The 20,013-nt window shown below is 38.3% G+C and overlaps 1 protein-coding gene across 2 annotated transcripts in view; it reads left to right on the top strand.

Moving 5' to 3' along the window:
* Positions 1–17,468: 17,468 nt before the first annotated feature.
* LOC127634463 (disks large-associated protein 1-like) overlaps positions 17,469–20,013 on the top strand; it is a 147,525-nt gene continuing 144,980 nt past the window's right edge. For both annotated transcript variants that reach the window (XM_052114044.1, XM_052114045.1), the window contains exon 1: positions 17,469–17,685. The gene's annotated coding sequence lies outside the window, so the exon portion shown is untranslated. The remainder of the gene's footprint in view (positions 17,686–20,013) is intronic.

Consider the following 20,013-nt stretch of genomic DNA (forward strand, 5'->3'; position numbering starts at 1 on the left):
ATAAAAATATGAGAATATGTTACTGATTGATATAAAAAGGCACTTAATGGGTCATGAAACACAAAATGTTAATTTAGGTTTCATCCAAGATGGTAGAAAAAGATTGTGTGAATTTTAATTAGTTAGAAGAGGATTGCTTTTTTTTACTATTGTCTTCCAGGTATTATTTGTTTCACATCAGCGGTGTTTAGTAACTTGCATAATTATTTGTCATGACAGGGCATGATCTAATTGTTTGAGTGGTTCATTTGAGTAAAAATAAGAAGGGAGTTGCATGTTTTCCTCTGTGATGCTTATAGATCTAGGCGCTCCATTAATGACAGATTCAAATATGTTTCAACAGGCATTATGGGAGAGTTTCTAGAATTATGCACAGGTGCCCCAGGGCGCATTAAACAAATGTTGCTGTACTCTGGGAATTTTGGCATTACAAACACCATCTATGTTTTGTAACAGATCAAACCAGTTATATTTGTGAATCAATGTCACATAAAACAGTCTCAAAAGTTTAAAGTTTAAAAATCGGATTTTAAGTATTTTAAAATGTAATTTAATCTAAATTACAGATTAAATTATCAGTTATGAATTTTAATTTTGAGAATTAAAAAAGAATCTGCATTTTACTTGTAATAAAATAGCTAATTAGGAAAAAACTTTTAAATATCCTATTGTTCAGTATGAGCATTTTCTACACATACAACTGTAAAGTGAAAGTAAAGTTGTTGTTTTTTTCCTGTAAAGTTTTTTTTTTTTTACCATAAATTGCCAGCTCTCTAGAAATAAATTACATATAACATCTATAATGTATATAATTAAACACTGGCAAGAGTTTTCAATACTGTGGCAAAATAAGTGTGGTACTTCGGTTCTGTTTATATCTGTTCAACTGTGATGTCCTCCAATTTTACTGCTCTCGTGACTTATAATGATATTCTTTCATTTAGAATAGGTTGGTGTTTTTGTCAAACCATTAAAATTTAGTTTGAAACTGGGCTGTTAAGTCTGACTTCTGATAAGGCAAGGTCAATTTGCTATTGATCTTATTATATACCTATTGGTACAGTTAGCATTGCCCATACAATTATTGGATGAGACCTTATTGAACTAGAAAAATGTTATGCACACTGACAGAAATGCACATTCTTTTTTACAAGGAACATGCAAATCAAACATTTATTTAGAACTTTTAATGCTGATAGACAACAACAACCATTCCTTATTCCTTATTTTAGGCAACATGCTACAACTCATGAAATAACTGAAGTACAGGTGTTATAGCTGGGCCTGTACACTAGAGGTTACCCTCTCCTAAATCGTGGAACATTTCATTCATTCATATCTGAAGTAGGCCTAATATGCTTGTTTTTTATTTTTATTGGCATTACATTACATTGTTTAATTTTTTCATTAAATGCTTCAGCAAACAATAACAGTTAATATGTGGCTATTGAGAATATCGAATGGTTGGGCATCTTCTTTATAATGTTTTAGTCTCAGACGTATTTTTGTTTTATTTCATATAACATCTGTGGATGTTTTGTCTGTGTTGTTTGCCACAGTATTGGTGTATGTTGTTTTCTGTTTTCCACCTTTCCTGTTGCTCTCCTCTAACAGGTACTGATGACTGCCACCTGTTTGTAATTGCCATCTTGGAACCCTTACCTGTTGTGATTGGTAGTGAGGGGAGAGTGCCAGATTAAAGGCCCAACAGACCTCATTACTCAGAGAAAGACCCAGAGATTTGCCTCCAAAGGGGCGTGTCTTTCTCCTGTCCCAGATGGCGTTATTGTGTGTAGAATGGTGTTGCTGTGTGTCACTTCTTCTGTTGTTTACTGTACTGTCATTGTTGTGCTGAGTGCCAAATTTACTTGTAGCTTTATTTTGTCTATTTGAAAATTAACATTATAAGTTATGTGGGAACATTTGTAGGGAGGTGGGTGCCAGTTTTGTTTGTGTAAAGTTTTCTCTTGTTTTTGGACAGCGAGGTATGGAAGTTTACTATTTTCTTTTACTGGTAATATACTTTCCTATTCCAGAGAAGATTATGATTATGATTATTATTTTGGCCTAGCCCTCTTCTAAATCCTTATTCTGTGTCTCCAACTTTATTAAAATATAATCAGTTTGCTTTAATTGTTGAATTGTGATCTTTGTAGTGCTTGGGCTGGAGATGGGAAACCTCTTGATTGCACCACGTTTAACCTTTTGTTGTTACTCCTCTCCAACCATTGACTGGAGAGAACATAACAAATTACATGAGAGCTTTTAGAATAAACTGACCAGACAGAGGGTTCCCCCCAATCCCCATTTGTATTTGGGATTGAAAGCCCCTAACATCCTTTCCCTTGCCTTAACTGTGAGTTGAAGTGATGCCACCTTTTGGTGTTGGCACAACCCTCTTTTGGAGAGTCCGCCCCCATTTGGAGATCTCGTGACTGCAGCTATACCTATGGAGGACAAAAATAATATATAAATACATACATAAATAAATGTAATAATAAGAAAATAAATAAAGGATTAAATGTCTTGATAAAACAAATATATTTAGTTTTTAACCCTCTGGGGTCGACAGACGCGCCGGCGTGTCCTGCTGGATATTTTCGTCATTACAGCAGAAACTATTTAAAATACTCCGTCATTTTTGGGTATACAGTTAAGTGTAAGACATCATTAGAGACTATAAAGGGTCTACTTTTATTTGTGTACACTCACAATAACAACAAAATCTTGTGCTTTTGTAAAATAAAGAAAATAAAAAGGGTGAGCTTTCAGCAGTCTCTGTGTTCACGAGCATATTTCAGAAAGTCCCAAAAATGAACTGAAACTCCACGAATACTTATCACACAAACATGAAACATATGTCTAAAGAAAGCTTAAAATGTCTACTTTTATATAAAACTATTCCAATTTAAAACAAATATTCTCCTGCAATGCAATCTGTTTGAAACTAAGCGATGTACAGTTTTTACTCTGATATCTAATTATCTGTAATGTGATCCCACCCACCAGCAGAGCACGCCATTCATACGCTAATACCCCCCACTGTGAGGTTGTAAACACATTTCATTTTTTTCTGCACGTTTGCAACATACACAGATGAGAAAGCTCCAGGATATTATGGAAGATTTAACATTTTCCTCAGAAGAAAGCGGGACTCCCATGAACGTTTGTATTTTGAAGAGAGATTTGATCCAGCTGAGGATACAATTTCAGACGAGTAAGTCAATTAGTTTTCATTAGTTGACATGCTATTTTATATATACATTGTTAGGTATATTTTGGATCTAGTCACGATCTCCAATTCCACGGTCCCGTCTTTCTATTTTCGTGCGCAGTGAGGTGCATTCGTGAGTCTGAGTCTCTGTAAACTTCGCGAAGGAAGTAGAAAGAACGACAACACAGTTGGTCCGTATTCAATCTACTCAACGTTTATTACAGCAAGCATGTAATTTATATTCTTCATGAGAAAATAGACAGCCAATAGTAAAGCGACAACAAGGCTTATGATCAAGGGGGAGAAACTGGGTACTCTGGAGTAATACAGGAACAAGGCTATATACAGATGCCCCAGTCGTTATGCCATATGGTTGACCCTGTTCACCTCAAGAGGACAAGTATGACCTAATCAACTCAGAAATAAGTATGCTGCATAAAATGCGGAACATCATAAAGAGGAAGAGAGAAACGGTCAGCAATTGCTAAATATACGTATTGACTCAATACGCGTGCACTGCAGCCTGCATCTGTGGTCAACCGAACACACATGGAAGGCCAGAAACACACAGTAGAACAGCATGTACAATTTCATATTTCTCACAATCCCTCCTTTGATCATAAAATGATCACAATCATATCAAACATTGTACCATGATAAAACCTTTACCATCAGAGCTTTAAACCCTTGTATCTTCTTCGTTCATTCTTAGGGGTCGATAAGCAACTTGAGGTGGTCTTACCACTAAGCTAAGAGAGCTGGAAATAATTTGTTTGATTAAAGCCATAAAACAAGGCCATAAGCAGGCGATGATGAAAAATACAAGCAAAACGCAGAATATGACCATTAAGTAATGTTCCATTTTGTAAATGAATGTCCAAAAACCTGAAAAGAAATCAACATCCCCATTGGCGCAGTCTTGTGACCTCTTTACTATTTCAGAAATATTTTTTATACCTTGCTCTATGATTCCACCTGTTCCATCCTTTTCTGGGATATACGTGCTGTGCAGTGAGCTGGTCTAATAACATCCGGTTCTGGAGCTCTTTCTTTATTCCCTCTAACACTTTTTCTGTAACATTCATAAACGTAACTAAATCAAACCTGTTAATTTCTACCTGATTCATAAAATTTGCTATGCCAATGGGGGAAAAGAATGATTGAAGAAACTTGTCCACTCTGTTCCAGATTCTTTGGTCCTCCGGCATGTAGTTCGGCTGTGTCAGAGTGGAGGACGCCCTTTTTGTTCAGGTGTGGATGGTTGAATCCACATGTTAAATAGTTCCTACATGTGGTGATTCTTCTCAGGGCCTAGGGCTCCTGTGTTATGCTAGCCACTGATGCTGCGTGTTCAGCTCCTCCAGTGGGGTCACACTCAGCAGTTACCTGTCGGTCCCTCCTCTGTTGCTGGCTTAACTCGGGACGAGTGGATCCACTGCTGCTGGAGGTCAGTCAGGACTGCTGTTCGGGTCACGGCTATGACCGTTGCCGGACCCTGGTACTGGGGTTCCCCAGCCTTGAGAACGAGGACCGTTCAATGTTTTTCACTAAGGAGTCCACGTATTACTCGATCACCAACTCATCTAGTAAATCTAGTCAGATTACTTCTTTTAACTTAAAATTTGATTTTGATCATTAAGTCTCCTCACATTCATTCTCTATCCCTGATTGATAGGCCCAGGAGAGGGTCTTTGTATCCTCAGGTGTGAAATACACCATATTCATGATAGTTCACGCCTCCTCGCATATTACCTATCAACACTAAAAGTGTCTTACAAAAGTTAAATTACTATATTGTTTTGTATGAATGAGTGATCAGGATGGTTTGTAGCAAAACCTCTAGGCTACAAGATCCAGTTCTCAAAAGTCTTGTGGACAAATGTTTAGTATGTGTTATATGACCTTATTTCAGTGACTTAAAATGTTAGTTTTTTCAAAAACCATGCATAAACGTTATTTTCTAAAAAAAACAAACCTGTACATGCATGTTGCTCACATATTATTATAGCCCAGATTGTGCTGAATACAGTGTAATTAGACTTTAGCCATTAATATGTTTTTAAGCAACTGAAAAACAAGACAAATATCAAGGCATGTCAAAACATCTCCAGGGCCCAAAATACCCTCTGACCCCAGAGGGTTAATGAAAGTTATTCCTGAATTTATTTTTGTATGCCTTTTTTTTCCTTTATTTATTATTTTCTCTATATACTTTTTTTATTCTTTCATTTGTTTTGTTTTTTATTATTATTTATGCATTCATTTAACTTATATTTATTTATTCCCACATGTATTTATTTCTATATTTAAATATTCCCACATTTATTTATTTTTGTATTTATTCTTACATTTCTGTCTATTGTATGATAATTATGTGGGCGGGTCCTGCTTACCATTGGCTTATTGTAGATTGAAGCGTGTGCTCGATTACTCTACTTGTTTTGATGTGACGTTAGGTCATAGCCATATTGTGTAAACTAAAGCTATTTGTGGGGCTATAAACATAAGAGCTTAAGTCAATCCAAGATGTATTAATTATACTACAATCACAAAATAAATGGGGAGCTGTTTCTTCAACAAATCCACAAAATGAGCAAGTTTCATAAATGATATGATTTAACCTTGTCCTTTTCTTTCTGTGTAGAACTTCATATTTTGATGTCTGCAAATCCATTGATTTCTGTTGTTATGATTGTTCATTGTAAAAGAGACAACCATGCTTCATTTCCCTAATCGTTTATGTATGTATGTATATAGAAGTTCTGCAATAAATATATATATATATATATATATATATATATATATATATATATATATAACTGACGCTTCACATATATCTAGAGAGTTGCGGAACTTACGAATGAAGTCGATAACCACACATCAAATTACTGTTTAATTTAGAGTAGAGGTGCTTATTGATGTTTTATGACTGTATGAATGTCGAAGCACATCCTGGATTGTTAAACTCTCTGCGAAACGTTCCCTGCATGTTCAAAATCTGTGCCAGTGTTGCCAACTATTTTCAATGGAAAGTAGCTAAAGCCTGCTCGAAAAGTAGCTAAATGTCGCCAGATGACGTCATGCGTCATTAGCATATTAATGACGTCATCGCGTCGTATTTGCATTCTGCCTAATTTGTTGGTACTGTAGCCTACTTCAGTTTATAATAACGGTTATCTCCCCTAAACCGTGCTCATACTGTTTTTATATAAGTATATAGCCGAATGTCCAGTAAAACGGTTCTGAATTACATATTTTCTGTTAGACAACCGAACGGAACGGAACTTCGTTTTGAATTAAAACAAAGGAGAAGGCAGCTGCTATGTGATCACTGATTGGTTCCTGCTAACACAGCGTGCACATGCGCAGCTCATTCATGTCTATGTCCGCTGGCGTGCAGTCAACGGAATGTGCTGCTCCTCTCAGCCGCTCACTGAACAGAGCAGACGCAGCGGGGAAGTAAGACCTCACGCTTGCAGTACTGGCGATATTTGGAATTTGGAAAGTTGCTAGGGTTTGTCCAAAAAGTCGCTAGATTTGTCGCTAGTCGCTTTTTTGAAAAAATATCGCTAAAGGGGTCTGAAAAGTCGCTAAAAATAGCGACAAAGTCGCTAAGTTGGCAACAATGATCTGTGCCAGTCAGAGGGTACTAAGGTGGGACGTCCATCTGCTCCCGATAAGTACTATTGAGCTCTCGACCAATGATGCACTGGAGCTCCGCAAGGACCGCCTCCCTCATTTACATGTTGCACACAGAGAAATAAAAATAAATACATGTATAAATAAATACATATATATGGGAATATATAAATATGGAAATAAATATATGTGGGAATAAATACATATAAAAATAAATTAACACATAAATACAAAAATATGCAAAATAAATGAATAAATAATTAAAAGTTAAAAAGAATAAAAAATAAAGTTAAAAATAAATATAGAAAATAATAAACCAAACTAAAGAGCTAATAAACCAAAATCCATTCATTCGGGAGGAGGCCAAAACTATAACAACAGCGCCCTCTCATGACAAGTAAAATATTCTATCATGAGTGGCAGACACCAAACAAATGCCATCATGCACGTTTTACTGAAGCTTCCTTAGGGTTGACAACACGTGACACCTGCTCACATTACTTTAGTGGCTCCAAAATACGTCACCCAGAGGTACCAATTAATTAAATTCATCCATGAGTAAATAACATTTCCCCATTACACCACATCACCCCCCCCCCCCATTAAGCTTAAACACCACATTACATCAATATTTAAAACATTCATATACTTTGTTGTAAAGCGTTTTACTCAGTTTCTAAAATGCTGTGGTAATTTAATTGTCTGTTTTGAATGCCTCAAACCCACTGGACTTGCAACAGGGGGCTCGGGGAGTATCACAGCCTCACATGACACGTCCATTGGTGTCTCAGCTGGCACCAGATCTTGATCACTAGTCTTAGCAAGCTGAGATGTCTCTTTGCTCTGTTGCTGTGGAGCCTCTGAAGAGGAAATTTGTGGTTTCAATTGATCACCATGCCATCTATACACAGTGTCAAATGCCTGATCCAGTACCCTAAATGACAGATCCAGTACCCTAAATGACACTGGGCCTTTCTGCTGCATGACCACTCCTGGCATCCACTTTGGATCTCCTCCCACTGTACTGTGGAGGAACACAGGGTCATCAACACTAAATTATCTTTCTCCTGCCCGGTGATCATGTTTGTCTTTCTGCAAATATTGCTTCCTACAAAAAGTGAATGTTAGGTTTAAGAAAATCCAGCCTAGTATGAATATGTCTTTTCAAGAATAATTCATATGGTGACTGACCTGTGGTACTGTTGGTTGTTGTATGATAATACAGTAAAAAAATAAAATAAAAAATTATATATTAATCATCAATACACATCTTTTCATTGGTCAATCTTTTCATACCAATTTTAAATGTCTGGGCATATCTCTCTGCCAATCCATAAGTCGCTGGACGTTTGGTTGCTCTGGTTGTATGCAGGATACCATTCTGCTTTACAAACATCTAAACATCATCAGAGGTGAATGTGGTTGCATTGTCTGTCACTATTTGTTAGGGTAATCCATATGTAGAAAACAGTCCCTTCAATCTAGTAATCGTCACTTGGGAAGTAATTTGTGGATGCTAAAAACTTCTAACCACTTGGAATGAGCATTAACCAAAATCATAAACATATTGTTAAGAAATGGTCTGGCAAAGTCTATATGCAACCTTTCCCAACACTTACCTGGGAATTCCCATGAATATAGAGGGACTTGAAGGGGCATCCGCTGTTCCTGTTGGCAAGGTTTGCACTCCTTACAAACGTTCTCCACGTCCATGTACATTTTTGGCCACCATACACATTTACGTGCTAAAGCTTTCATTTTAACAATGCCAAGATGGCCTGAATTAATTTCTTGCAGCACTGCTCTTCTGAACTTGAATGGAATGATCACTCTTGTGCCTCCATAACAGACATCCCTGTTCCATTGATAATTTACCTCTCTCTGAATGATACGCTTTCAATTCCTCTGACACATCACTAGACCAGCCTTCCATAATATAATGAAAAACTCTAGAAAGTTCATGGTCCGTTCTCGTCACTCAGGCAATCTGTCTTGTATTAAGATGAGCTTTTTTTAGATGGTTAGACAGAAAAGTGTGAATATGAGCTGATGTTGCTTCAGTTCCTGCATCTGTGACTGAATACGGGCAGCTGCCATAATTGGAAAGAACTTATGCTCGCCAAACAGTCACTAAGGGTCTATGATCCCCACAGATATTGATGGATTTTTTTTACTCCATGTATAAGACTCAAAGCTTCTTTCTCGATCTGCGAATACTTTTTCGGATTTGGACAGAGTACATGAAGCATATGCAATGGGGTGTTTCTCAAAATTTGGCATTGTATGCTGAAGCACAGTGCCAATTCCAGGCTGAAGTTAGAGGCAGATGCGGATCATAGTGCACTAACACTTTCTCACTGGTCAACAGTTCTTTACATCTGTTGAAAACACTTTGCTCTCTTTTATTCCAGCACCAGGCAAACTTTCTCTTTTAGCAATCTATAAAGTGGTGCCAACACTGTAATCTGGTGTGGTGCAAAGTGTCCATAATAATTTACTAAACCAAGGAAAGCTCTAAATTCCTGCACATTTGAAGGTGTCTCTTGTATAGCTCTTACTTTATCCTTCGTAGGATACACTCCCTTTCCATCTATCACATGACCCAAGTATTCAATTTGTGTTTGTCCCCATTCACATTTAGATTTCTTCACCCTCAGTCCTGATTCTTATAGGTGTCAGATGTTAATGTTCATCTCTGCCCATGATTAACAGAACATCCAAATATACGATCACATCCAGGCCTTTAATTAAATATTCCATAATTTGTTGGAAAATGGAAGGAGCTGAACTAATTCCAAAAGCTAGCCGATTATACACATATAAGCCCTTATGTGTGTAGATAGTTGTAAATTTCTTGGGATCATCATCCAGTAAAACCTGCTGATGTGCCGCAGCTAAATCAACCTTGGAAAATAACTTGGAAAAGATTTCCTCAATCCATGGAAAAGGGTAGATTTCTGTATTGGCAGCCTAATTACCTTGTAATCCCTGCATAAGCAAATATTCAAATCTTTCTTTATGATGGACACAACTGGAGCAGCCCTCTCACTATGTTTTACCGTTGATATAATGTTGGCTTTTTCTGACTGATCAATCTCCTTTTCAACCTGCTCTTTCATGGCAAAGGGTAATGGGTGGCTTTTATGGAACTTTGTTGTCACATCTGGCTTCACTGAAATAGTGGCTTTAAGAGTTTAATTTCGGACTCATTTTTGACTCATTCTGACTCAACTAATTTCTGAAAACCTCATAGTACTTTTCAAGTATGTCATGGATAGACACTGGTTGACTAATCTGCTTACTTCAATTGCCAATTCAACTTTATTTTCTGCAACCAGTTTCTAATACAAAGGGCTGTACCGTCCCGTTTAACCACAATTAATGGCAAGTGATTTACTTGATCTTCATATACTACAGTAGCTGTATCCGATATTGTCCCAATATCAGGGATATTTTCACCAGTATAAGTTTTTAGATTTACTCGTACCCCCTCCAATGGAAAATGAGCTTCTGTTCATACACTTCTTGAGGAATAATGCTCACAGCAGATCCAGTATCATTTTCCAATATTATATCTTGCTGGTCCACTTTAAAATCCACTCTGAATGCCGGTTTGTCAGTGTCACTTATCAGAGAGAACATTTCAAACTTCAGCTTGCATATGGGCCGTTACTTTGTACTTTGCATGTTTTGTTGTCTGGCCAATTAAGTGTTCAAATACGACTGCCCTCTAGCTCTACATGCTTTCTTAATCTGGCCAATTTTTCCACAGTTATGGCATTAAGAGTTTTTAAAATAGCATTCCTAAGCACAATGATTCTTACGATAACATAACTGCTTCTGTTCATGCACAGTTGCTGCTGAATCCTCCATCTTCCTCAGTTATTGTGTGTCACGATCTGAAAGCAATTTCACTGGCAAGCTTCACTTTAAATTCCACTAAAAAAGCGATCACGCAAAGCCTAATCTAAACTTGCACCAAACTCACATTTTGCAGCACATTGTTTAAACTCAGCAACATACTGGGACGCAGTCTCATGGAGCTTTTGAGCACAGCATTGAAAGCAAAAACATTCAGCTATCAACAACAGCTTTGATTCGAAGTGGACCTTTAGAATGTTCACAATCTCCTCAAATGTTTTATCTTTAGGCTTCACTGGCTGCAGCAAATTCCATAATAATCCATTCGTCGATACTCCCATAGCTCTAAGCAAAGTCTCTACTTGGTTTGTATCACCTACGTCATTGGCAATGATATACAATTCCACTCGTTCGATATACGCTGACAAGCAATCATTTTCTGTCTTCCGATGTGCGCCATGCTCCCCACTTTTAGCTTATTTTATTTTTCTTTTACTTTTCCTTGTCACCCATTTTTATGTTGGATATTAACGAGGCAGACACCAAACAAATGCCATCATGCACGCTTTACGGAAGCTTCCTTGGGTTTGACAACATGTGACACTTAAACCTGCTAACTTTACTTAAGTAGTGGCTCTGAAATACGGAACCCAGAGGTATCAATTAATGCAATTCACCCATCAGTAAATAACACCACATTTCTCCAATACACCGCAAGCGCAAGGACTGTTTTTCAGCATATCAGAAAGAAAAACATGGGGACATTTTGGTCACACATTGTCAATAAAATGGCAAAAATAAAGTGTATTGTTAGCTTTGAAGCTCTTTAACAAATCATGAATCAATGAGTACAGACACTGATGAGGATTACATTATGCCAGAATTCCCTCTGGGTGACTTGTCCTGATTCTCCCTGCTGATATTGTTTTGTTTAATCAGGTGTGACAAATATGATAAGCAGAGGCACAGAGTAAACATGTTTATCACGAGTACCAGGTACAATTGTATTCTTGCTATAATTTTCTCTGTACAAGTTAGGCTATATGCTAATAACTTTCATTAATACCATTAACAATTATTGCAAAAAATAATGCTTAACAGATCATTATCTAATGTGTAGAACAGGGGAGAGCAACCCTGCTCCTGGAGAGCTACCTTCCTGCAGAGTTTAGATCCAACCCTAATCAAACACACCTGAACCAGCTTATCAAGGTCTTTAGGATTACTTGAAAATGACAGGCAGGTTTAACTCTGCAGGAAGGTAGCTCTCAAGGAGCAGGGTTGGTCACCCCTGGTGTAGAACAACAAACCAGTATTTAATGTAGCTAGATGCATCATAAAAATATATATTTCACAGATTAAAGTTTGGCTTGAATAAATTGAAAACGTATCTGTTTTGCATTGTATGATGTTTGTCAATGAGTTATTAATGAAAGTGTTGATAATTGAATGTAAGGACTCACAATGCTGCCGAAATTGAAATTAATATTTATAAGAGAACAATTTGCTGGAGCAGTTTGTGGTGAAAGCAAAGACTTGATTAAAGTAGCAATGGTTCTATGTAAAGTAGTAGACCATGTCATTGTGAAGGTTTAAAGCTGTGAAATTATCTTTCATATAAACTGTCCTTGGTATGATTTACAGGAGGCAGGATGGCAGATTGGAATAACCTGAACTGGACAGGCAGACGAATGGGTTCATCATCTGTCGGTCACACCATTAAAGCAATTACAGACATAATGAGGAGGATTTAGTGCACACATTCGTATACACATATACACACTCCAATGACACAATGGCTGTCTCTATGGACAACAGACCAAGGAGAAGATCTCTGACTGAGCTGCTGTCTCTCATTAGCAGGGTAGAGATTCAACTGTCAGTCCTAATATATTAAAAGCACCATGTCCAATTGGTGCTATTAGACATTCTACAGTCCTTTTTCATTTTACTTTATGCTGCTCAAGGACAATATTCTTGCATGCAACTTTGATTACATGCTTTATTCTGGGGAAAATGTAAAACAGTTTCAACTAAATTATAGTAAATACTGACTGTTTTTTAAAACCAGATGTTTGCAGTAGCCCTCTGCAGGATTTTACTCTAATCATAAATATTATTTTCAGTTATTAGAGCAATAAAATCCATGCTCTGGGTTCCTGCCAGAGAGGATTGACATTAAGAGACATTTAGATTACCACTAAATGTAGGACTAAATTATAAATGTGTGTGTGTTTGTGTGTGTGTGAGATAGAGAGTGAGAGAGAGATTTGCACATCAGATCACATTTACTCTCTTCATACCCTAATAGACAAAAACATCAATGGTAATCAAAGGAAAAGATTTGTCAGCTTTAAAAAAAAAAAAAAAAAGCATTTGACTCAATATGGTTTACTTTACAAACTCCTACAAATTGGCACTGGTGGGAAAACATTTGATATTATACAATCCATGCAGGGCCATGGAGTGAGACAGAGATGCAGTCTGAGTCCGACTCTATCTAACATCTATATGAATGATCTTGCAGAAGCTCTGGAGTGGCCCAGCATTCCTGGCCTCACACTACATGACACTGAAGTGAAGTGTCTGCTGTATGCAGATGATCTTCTCCTGCTGTCAACTAAAGCAGAGGGGCGTCAGCAGAGCCTCACCCTGCTGGAACAATATTGTCAAGACTTGGCACTCGCAGTCTACCTGGATAAAACCAGAGTCATGTCATTCCAGAAGAAGGCCAGATCTCAGGGAAACCAACTCCAGTTCACTTACAGAGGAGAGGTCCTACAACACAGCTCCCCCCCTACAGTTACAGTATCTGGGCATTGAAATAAGTGCATCTGGAGGATTTAACCTGGCTGTAAAAACATTGGGTGAAAAGGCTCGGAGGGTAATTTATGCCATAAAATTGTGATTCAGCCAAATAAAATGACCAATTACAATTTGGACAAAATTATATAAATCTATAATAAAAAATCAATACTACTCTGTAGATGTCAAATATGGGGCCCCATGACAAATTTTCACCATTGGGATAAAACTTCAATAGAAAAATGCAACTAGAATCAAAGACATTTTAGGTGTACACAGAAGCATCTCAAATAGTGCCTGTAAGCATTGAAATTCAGAAAAGAGTCGTACAATTCTGGCATAACATCAAACAGTCTGATCCAGAGCCTCAGCGCTCTCAGGACAGCCCTCAGATGTTGCATATGCCGCCACCAGTCATTACTGTAAATTATAATGTCATCTAGATATGCGGCGGCATACGCCATGTGCGGTCTGAGGATCTTAAAGGTGCTGAAACGTGGCTGGGGCTCCAAACAAACCGAACGGAAGTGGAAAAATTGGTGTAATCCGAACGGTGTGGAAAAAGCTGTTTTTTCTCGGGACATTGGAGATAAAGCCGCCTGGAATAGTGTTTCCCGATGGCTCTTCAGTACTAACAGCTGAGTTGTAACGTCTTTGGTTTGAGTGTCCTGCGTCACTCGATAAAACTGCTCTTTGATTATAGAAAAGTACGGGTATGTGAGCGCAAGCCCGGGCTGGAGCTGTTGACCATCAATTACTTTCACTTGGTCGAAGGCGTGCCTGAGGGACTTGTCAAGTGACTGCTCCAGAGGGAAGTCCCCCTCAGGGAAGTCCCTCGTCTGCATCATCCTGACGCAGAGCCAGTGTTGATGGCCCCGGCACCGCCTCCCCAGCCATAGTATCGCACATCACACACCGCGCCTCTACTCTGCAGGACCCATCCACACACATTACCCTCAGTACATTTTCAAAACCAGGCCAATTGGTTCCCAGAATTACTGGATGGGTGAGGCGGGAATTAACCGTGGCCTTGACTCTATGCCTTTTCCCCCTGAATCGTATCTCAACAGTAACAACTGGATACTTGTGAATGTCACCATGCACACACCTCACCCTCACCAGTTTATTTTTATAAAGCCTTGCACCAAGCGTTGGTGGATTGAGGTTTGAGAACAACCTGTATCCACCAAAGCTTGATGTGTATCCCCCTTCACCCTTACTGGTATGCGACACATTCCTGCCCAATCGGGGGCGGCCTGTGGAGGGTCACCTCCATCGCTGGACACCGCTCCTGGCTGTGTCCAGTTTCCCTGCAGCTCCAGCAAACCGATCCTGAATTGGCGTTCTTCTTATTGGGCAGGTAAGCTTACATAACTGCAAAGCATGTAAAATATAGTGCCATAAGGATTGATCTGTGTAATTTTAGTTAACTTGATCTTGCCTGCTAACGCTGACGAATTGCAAGCTAACTTGCTTTAAACTTTCAAATAATTTAAACGATCTTCTCTTTATACTAAATGTCAGGTTAATGTCAATGTTAATCTGTAATTATTCAGCAAGGTAACCTACAATAATACAGGTGAAACTCGAAAAATTAGAATATCGTGCAAAAGTTCATTAATTTCAGTAATTCAACTTAAAAGGTGAAACTAATATATTATATAGACTCATTACAAGCAAAGTAAGATATTTCAAGCCTTTATTTGATATAATTTTGATGATTATGGCTTACAGCTTATGAAAACCCCAAATTCAGAATCTCAGAAAATTAGAATATTGTGAAAAGGTTCAGTATTGTAGGCTCAAAGTGTCACACTCTAATCAGCTAAACACCTGCAAAGGGTTCCTGAGTCTTTAAATGGTCTCTCAGTCTGGTTCAGTTGAATTCACAATCATGGGGAAGACTGCTGACCTGACAGCTGTGCAGAAAACCATCATTGACACCCTCCACAAGGAGGGAAAGCCTCAAAAGGTAATTGCAAAAGAAGTTGGATGTTCTCAAAGTGCTGTATCAAAGCACATTAATAGAAAGTTAAGTGGAAGGGAAAAGTGTGGAAGAAAAAGGTGCACAAGCAGCAGGGATGACCGTAGCCTGGAGAGGATTGTCAGGAAAAGGCCATTCAAATGTGTGGGGAGCTTCACAAGGAGTGGACTGAGGCTGGAGTTACTGCATCAAGAGCCACCACACACAGACGGGTCCTGGACATGGGCTTCAAATGTCAAACGTCTTACCTGGGCTAAAGAAAAAAAGAACTGGTCTGTTGCTCAGTGGTCCAAAGTCCTCTTTTCTGATGAGAGCAAATTTTGCATCTCATTTGGAAACCAAGGTCCCAGAGTCTGGAGGAAGAATGGAGAGGCACACAATCCAAGATGCTTGAAGTCCAGTGTGAAGTTTCCACAGTCTGTGTTGGTTTGGGGAGCCATGTCATCGGCTGGTGTTGGTCCACTGTGCTTTATTAAGTCCAGAGTCAACGCAGCCATCTACCGGGACATTTTAGAGCACTTCATGCTTCCTTCAGCAGACAAGCTTTATGGAGATGCTGACTTCATTTTCCAGCAGGACTTGGCACCTGCCCACACTGCCAAAAGTACCAAAACCTGGTTCAATGACCATGTATTACTGTGCTTGATTGGCCAGCAAACTCGCCTGACCTGAACCCCATAGAGAATCTATGGGGCATTGCCAAGAGAAAGATGAGAGACATGAGACCAAACAATGCAGAAGAGCTGAAGGCCGCTATTGAAGCATCTTGGTCTTCCATAACACCTCAGCAGTGCCACAGGCTGATAGCATCCATGCCACGCCGCATTGAGGCAGTAATTAATGCAAAAGGGGCCCAAACCAAGTACTGAGTACATATGCATGATTATACTTTTCAGAGGGCCGACATTTCTGTATTTAAAATCCTTTTTTTTATTGATTTCATGTAATATTCTAATTTTCTGAGATTCTGAATTTGGGGTTTTCATAAGCTGTAAGCCATAATCATCAAAATTATATCAAATAAAGGCTTGAAATATCTTACTTTGCTTGTAATGAGTCTATATGATATATTAGTTTCACCTTTTAAGTTGAATTACTGAAATTAATGAACTTTTGCACGATATTCTAATTTTTCGAGTTTCACCTGTACATTAAATGAATGCAAGACAATGTTCAAGATAATGCAAAAAGCTCCATTCATTAGTGTAGCATAACTTGGTTATACAGAATATATAAACATCCTATTATTATAAAACAAAGCACATTGATAATCACATTCAGTCTCTTTGTTTTGGTCGAGCTCACGTCCCTATGGAGTGTGTGCGCGCGATCACGAGCAACAGGTAGCATTAATAACAAGGGTTTCTGAATCTTACATCCTGCACCTTTAACTAAATAAATAAAAAACTAAATCTTTATTAAGTACATTTAGTTAAAGATTACACAATTTAATTAGATGGAAATGTGTAATTAAAATGTAAATCTTTAAAATAGACTTCATTATTTTTTAATGTTCTATGTGCATTTTTATGAAATATGTTTGTGTGCGCGCGCCTGTGTGCGTAAAGCCCGCGTCTACAGTCGATTTTCCTGCGAACCAAACGCTGTTCACCTTAATTATCAAATTAAAGTGACGCAAAACCAAAATGTCCTGCTCTTTTTTTTTTCAAGAGTTGTGCGACACAACAGGGGCGGAGAAGGGCGATCCAGCCAGCGGACGAATCCGTTCCATAGTTTGGCGTAGCCCGGTTCCGATGTCAGCTACAGCTCGCAGATCTTCAAACGGGGTGAACTCCGAAAGAGGGCGTGGTTATCCCAGAAGGGGGTTGGGTCCGCTCCAAAAGGGGGCGGTACTTCCATCCACGTTTAGGATTAGGTTCGTACACTGTTGTCTTTTCAAGTAGTTTGGAGCTCCTGCTCTTTGTTGGAGCTCAGTCTTCTCTGCGCAGCTGATTGTGTGTGATGCTGCAGCAGTATCGTGCAGATGGCGATACGCACACGCGTGTAAGGACTCAGCGGTAGGAGGACCTCCTCTCCACCAAAAACCGTTCGGTTTTAATTCCGTTCACACAGCGAGACCCCGACAGAGTCCACCACTGAGATTCACACACCCTGTACCATTACGGATTTATTGCTTTTAAGAGTCTGTTTTCAACTGTTTTCAAATGCGGTGAAACTCGAGGTAAGATGCAAATAATTATATAGTTTAGTTTAATTCAATTGTTAGATGTTAAGTGTGCCCTGCTTGGCTCGCGCTGGTTGGGCACATGCTACTGAAAGGATGATTACAATAGTAAACTGATTAAAGCAGATGTCAGTGGTGTCCATATGAATTGTTCTCACACCACTGCCGCGGTTTTATCTGGTTAGAAACTATTTAATTTCAACATGTCACTGAGATCAATACTACGGCTGCAGGAAATCTGGACAACACTCAAGTGACCATAAGGAGCGTCAGTGAACTGTTGATCTCGACACTGTTTCGGTCAAAAATCCTGACGTAGTGCTGGTCTTTTTGTTATGTTATTAATAGGCTATTACCCACAAATCTCTTCTTGAAAGTATTTTATGCGCGATTGGGGCTTGAGGATAGGGACACGTTAAGAACGAAGAAGTTATTAGGCACGCACTTCAAATTTGAACGCACAACATCATAGTAAATAAACAGTCCTGGTCGGAGAACACTTAATAGTAAGAGCTGTATCACATTCAGGCAATTGTGACCTCACAGAATGTCGCGTTCTACCGCGATGCGTTGGAATGTGTGACACTTGGGGTTTAACATTCAACATACGGCGCAACGCGCTGGACCATGACTTGAGCATTCTAATTTGATGAAAGTGGCCCGGATGAATAGCAATTGTAAACATGTAATCTGCTTCTTGAGTCGTTTAACTCCAGTATCTTAATATGATTCAGGATTCATTTTGGAGATTCAACAACCAAATGTATATTGCTTTAATCCAGTAGTGTAGTAGTGTCTGAAGAGGTGGGCATACTGTGCATTTCTGAACCCCCACCCCACCAAAAACCGGTCTTTATATAAAATAGATATGGGAAATGTGAAATATATAAAGCAAATGGCTGTTGTAATTATAATCCCACATGAATATACAAAATGTATATCAGGGTAAATTTCTTGCTGCCATAGTGTAGAGTACAATACTAAGAGCCATGGCATGGTAACTTTAACTATGTTAAATATGTATTTAAATTAATAGGTGTTATTAATGTTCCTATTATTAGTCAACTATGAAAACTGATAATACTTGAATTGCTCTAATTAACAAACTTATACACAATAAACTGTTAAGCATGGTAGGCTAAAGCTAATATGAGTGTAAGATTGTTCATGTTAACATGTTATCTTGTATTACCATATATAGCCAGGGTTGGGAGTAACAGAATACATGTAACAGGATTACGTATTTAAAATACAAAATATAAGAAACTGTATTCCACTACAGTTACAATCATTGTAACTGTACAGTTTCAATAAATGGTAATTAGAATACAGTTACATTCAAAAAGTATTTTGAACACAGTTAGAATAAATAATGAATCTGACTTGGATTTGGAATGAGTATTTAGATCTGAATATATGTGGACTTAGTAGATGTCAAAGTTTTATGTGGTTCCATTTTCTTTTTCTTTTCTTTTTTAATGATGAAAGCAACAGTACAGATGGTTCTCTGAGAAATGTTGTGTTGTAATTGAAATTGGAAGTGAAAAAAATCAGGAACAGGTTCTTAAAAGACACACACACACACGCACACACACACATGTTGTGTTTCCATGTTTTATGGGGACTTTCCATAGACATAATGGTTTTTATACTTTTCAAACTATATATTCTATCCCATGACCCTAACCCTATCCCTAAACCTTACCATCACAGAAAACTTTCTGCATTTTTAGATTTTCAAAAAACATAATTTAGTATGATTTATAAGCTGTTTTCCTCATGGGGACTGACAAAATGTCCCCACAAGGTCAAACATTTCGGGTTTTACTATCCTTATGGGGACATTTGGTCCCCACAAAGTGATAAATACACGCTACACACACACACACACACACACTCCCCCACTCTAGGATTTGAAAAATCCATGGAAAGGAAGAAGGAACATTTATTACTGGCTTATAACCGAGTCTATTAAAATGTCAGTGATCAGAAATTGTCCAGATCTGCTTTATAAATTACAATGGGCATAACATATGTATGCATGCTTTCATGACACAAAATGCAGAACTAAGCTTTTGTGGGTTGAAACTCACTCTATGAATGGCCAGCAACAATGTATTTCTCAGAGAACAAAAGATTTTAAATCTTGTATTTTTAACATCTAAGAGCTATGTATCTCTTTCTCCATTCTCTTTCTGTTTGTTTGGTGTCTATCTATCCATCCATCCATCAAGGGTTCAAAAGAGCAGCCTACAGGCTTGGACTTTTTTTCTATTCCCTACTGTGAAGCATCAATAATGAATGTTTTTCTGATTGGTGCCTCTC

This window comes from Xyrauchen texanus, chromosome 41 (genome assembly GCF_025860055.1).
Source record: "Xyrauchen texanus isolate HMW12.3.18 chromosome 41, RBS_HiC_50CHRs, whole genome shotgun sequence".
Taxonomy (NCBI): domain Eukaryota; kingdom Metazoa; phylum Chordata; class Actinopteri; order Cypriniformes; family Catostomidae; genus Xyrauchen; species Xyrauchen texanus.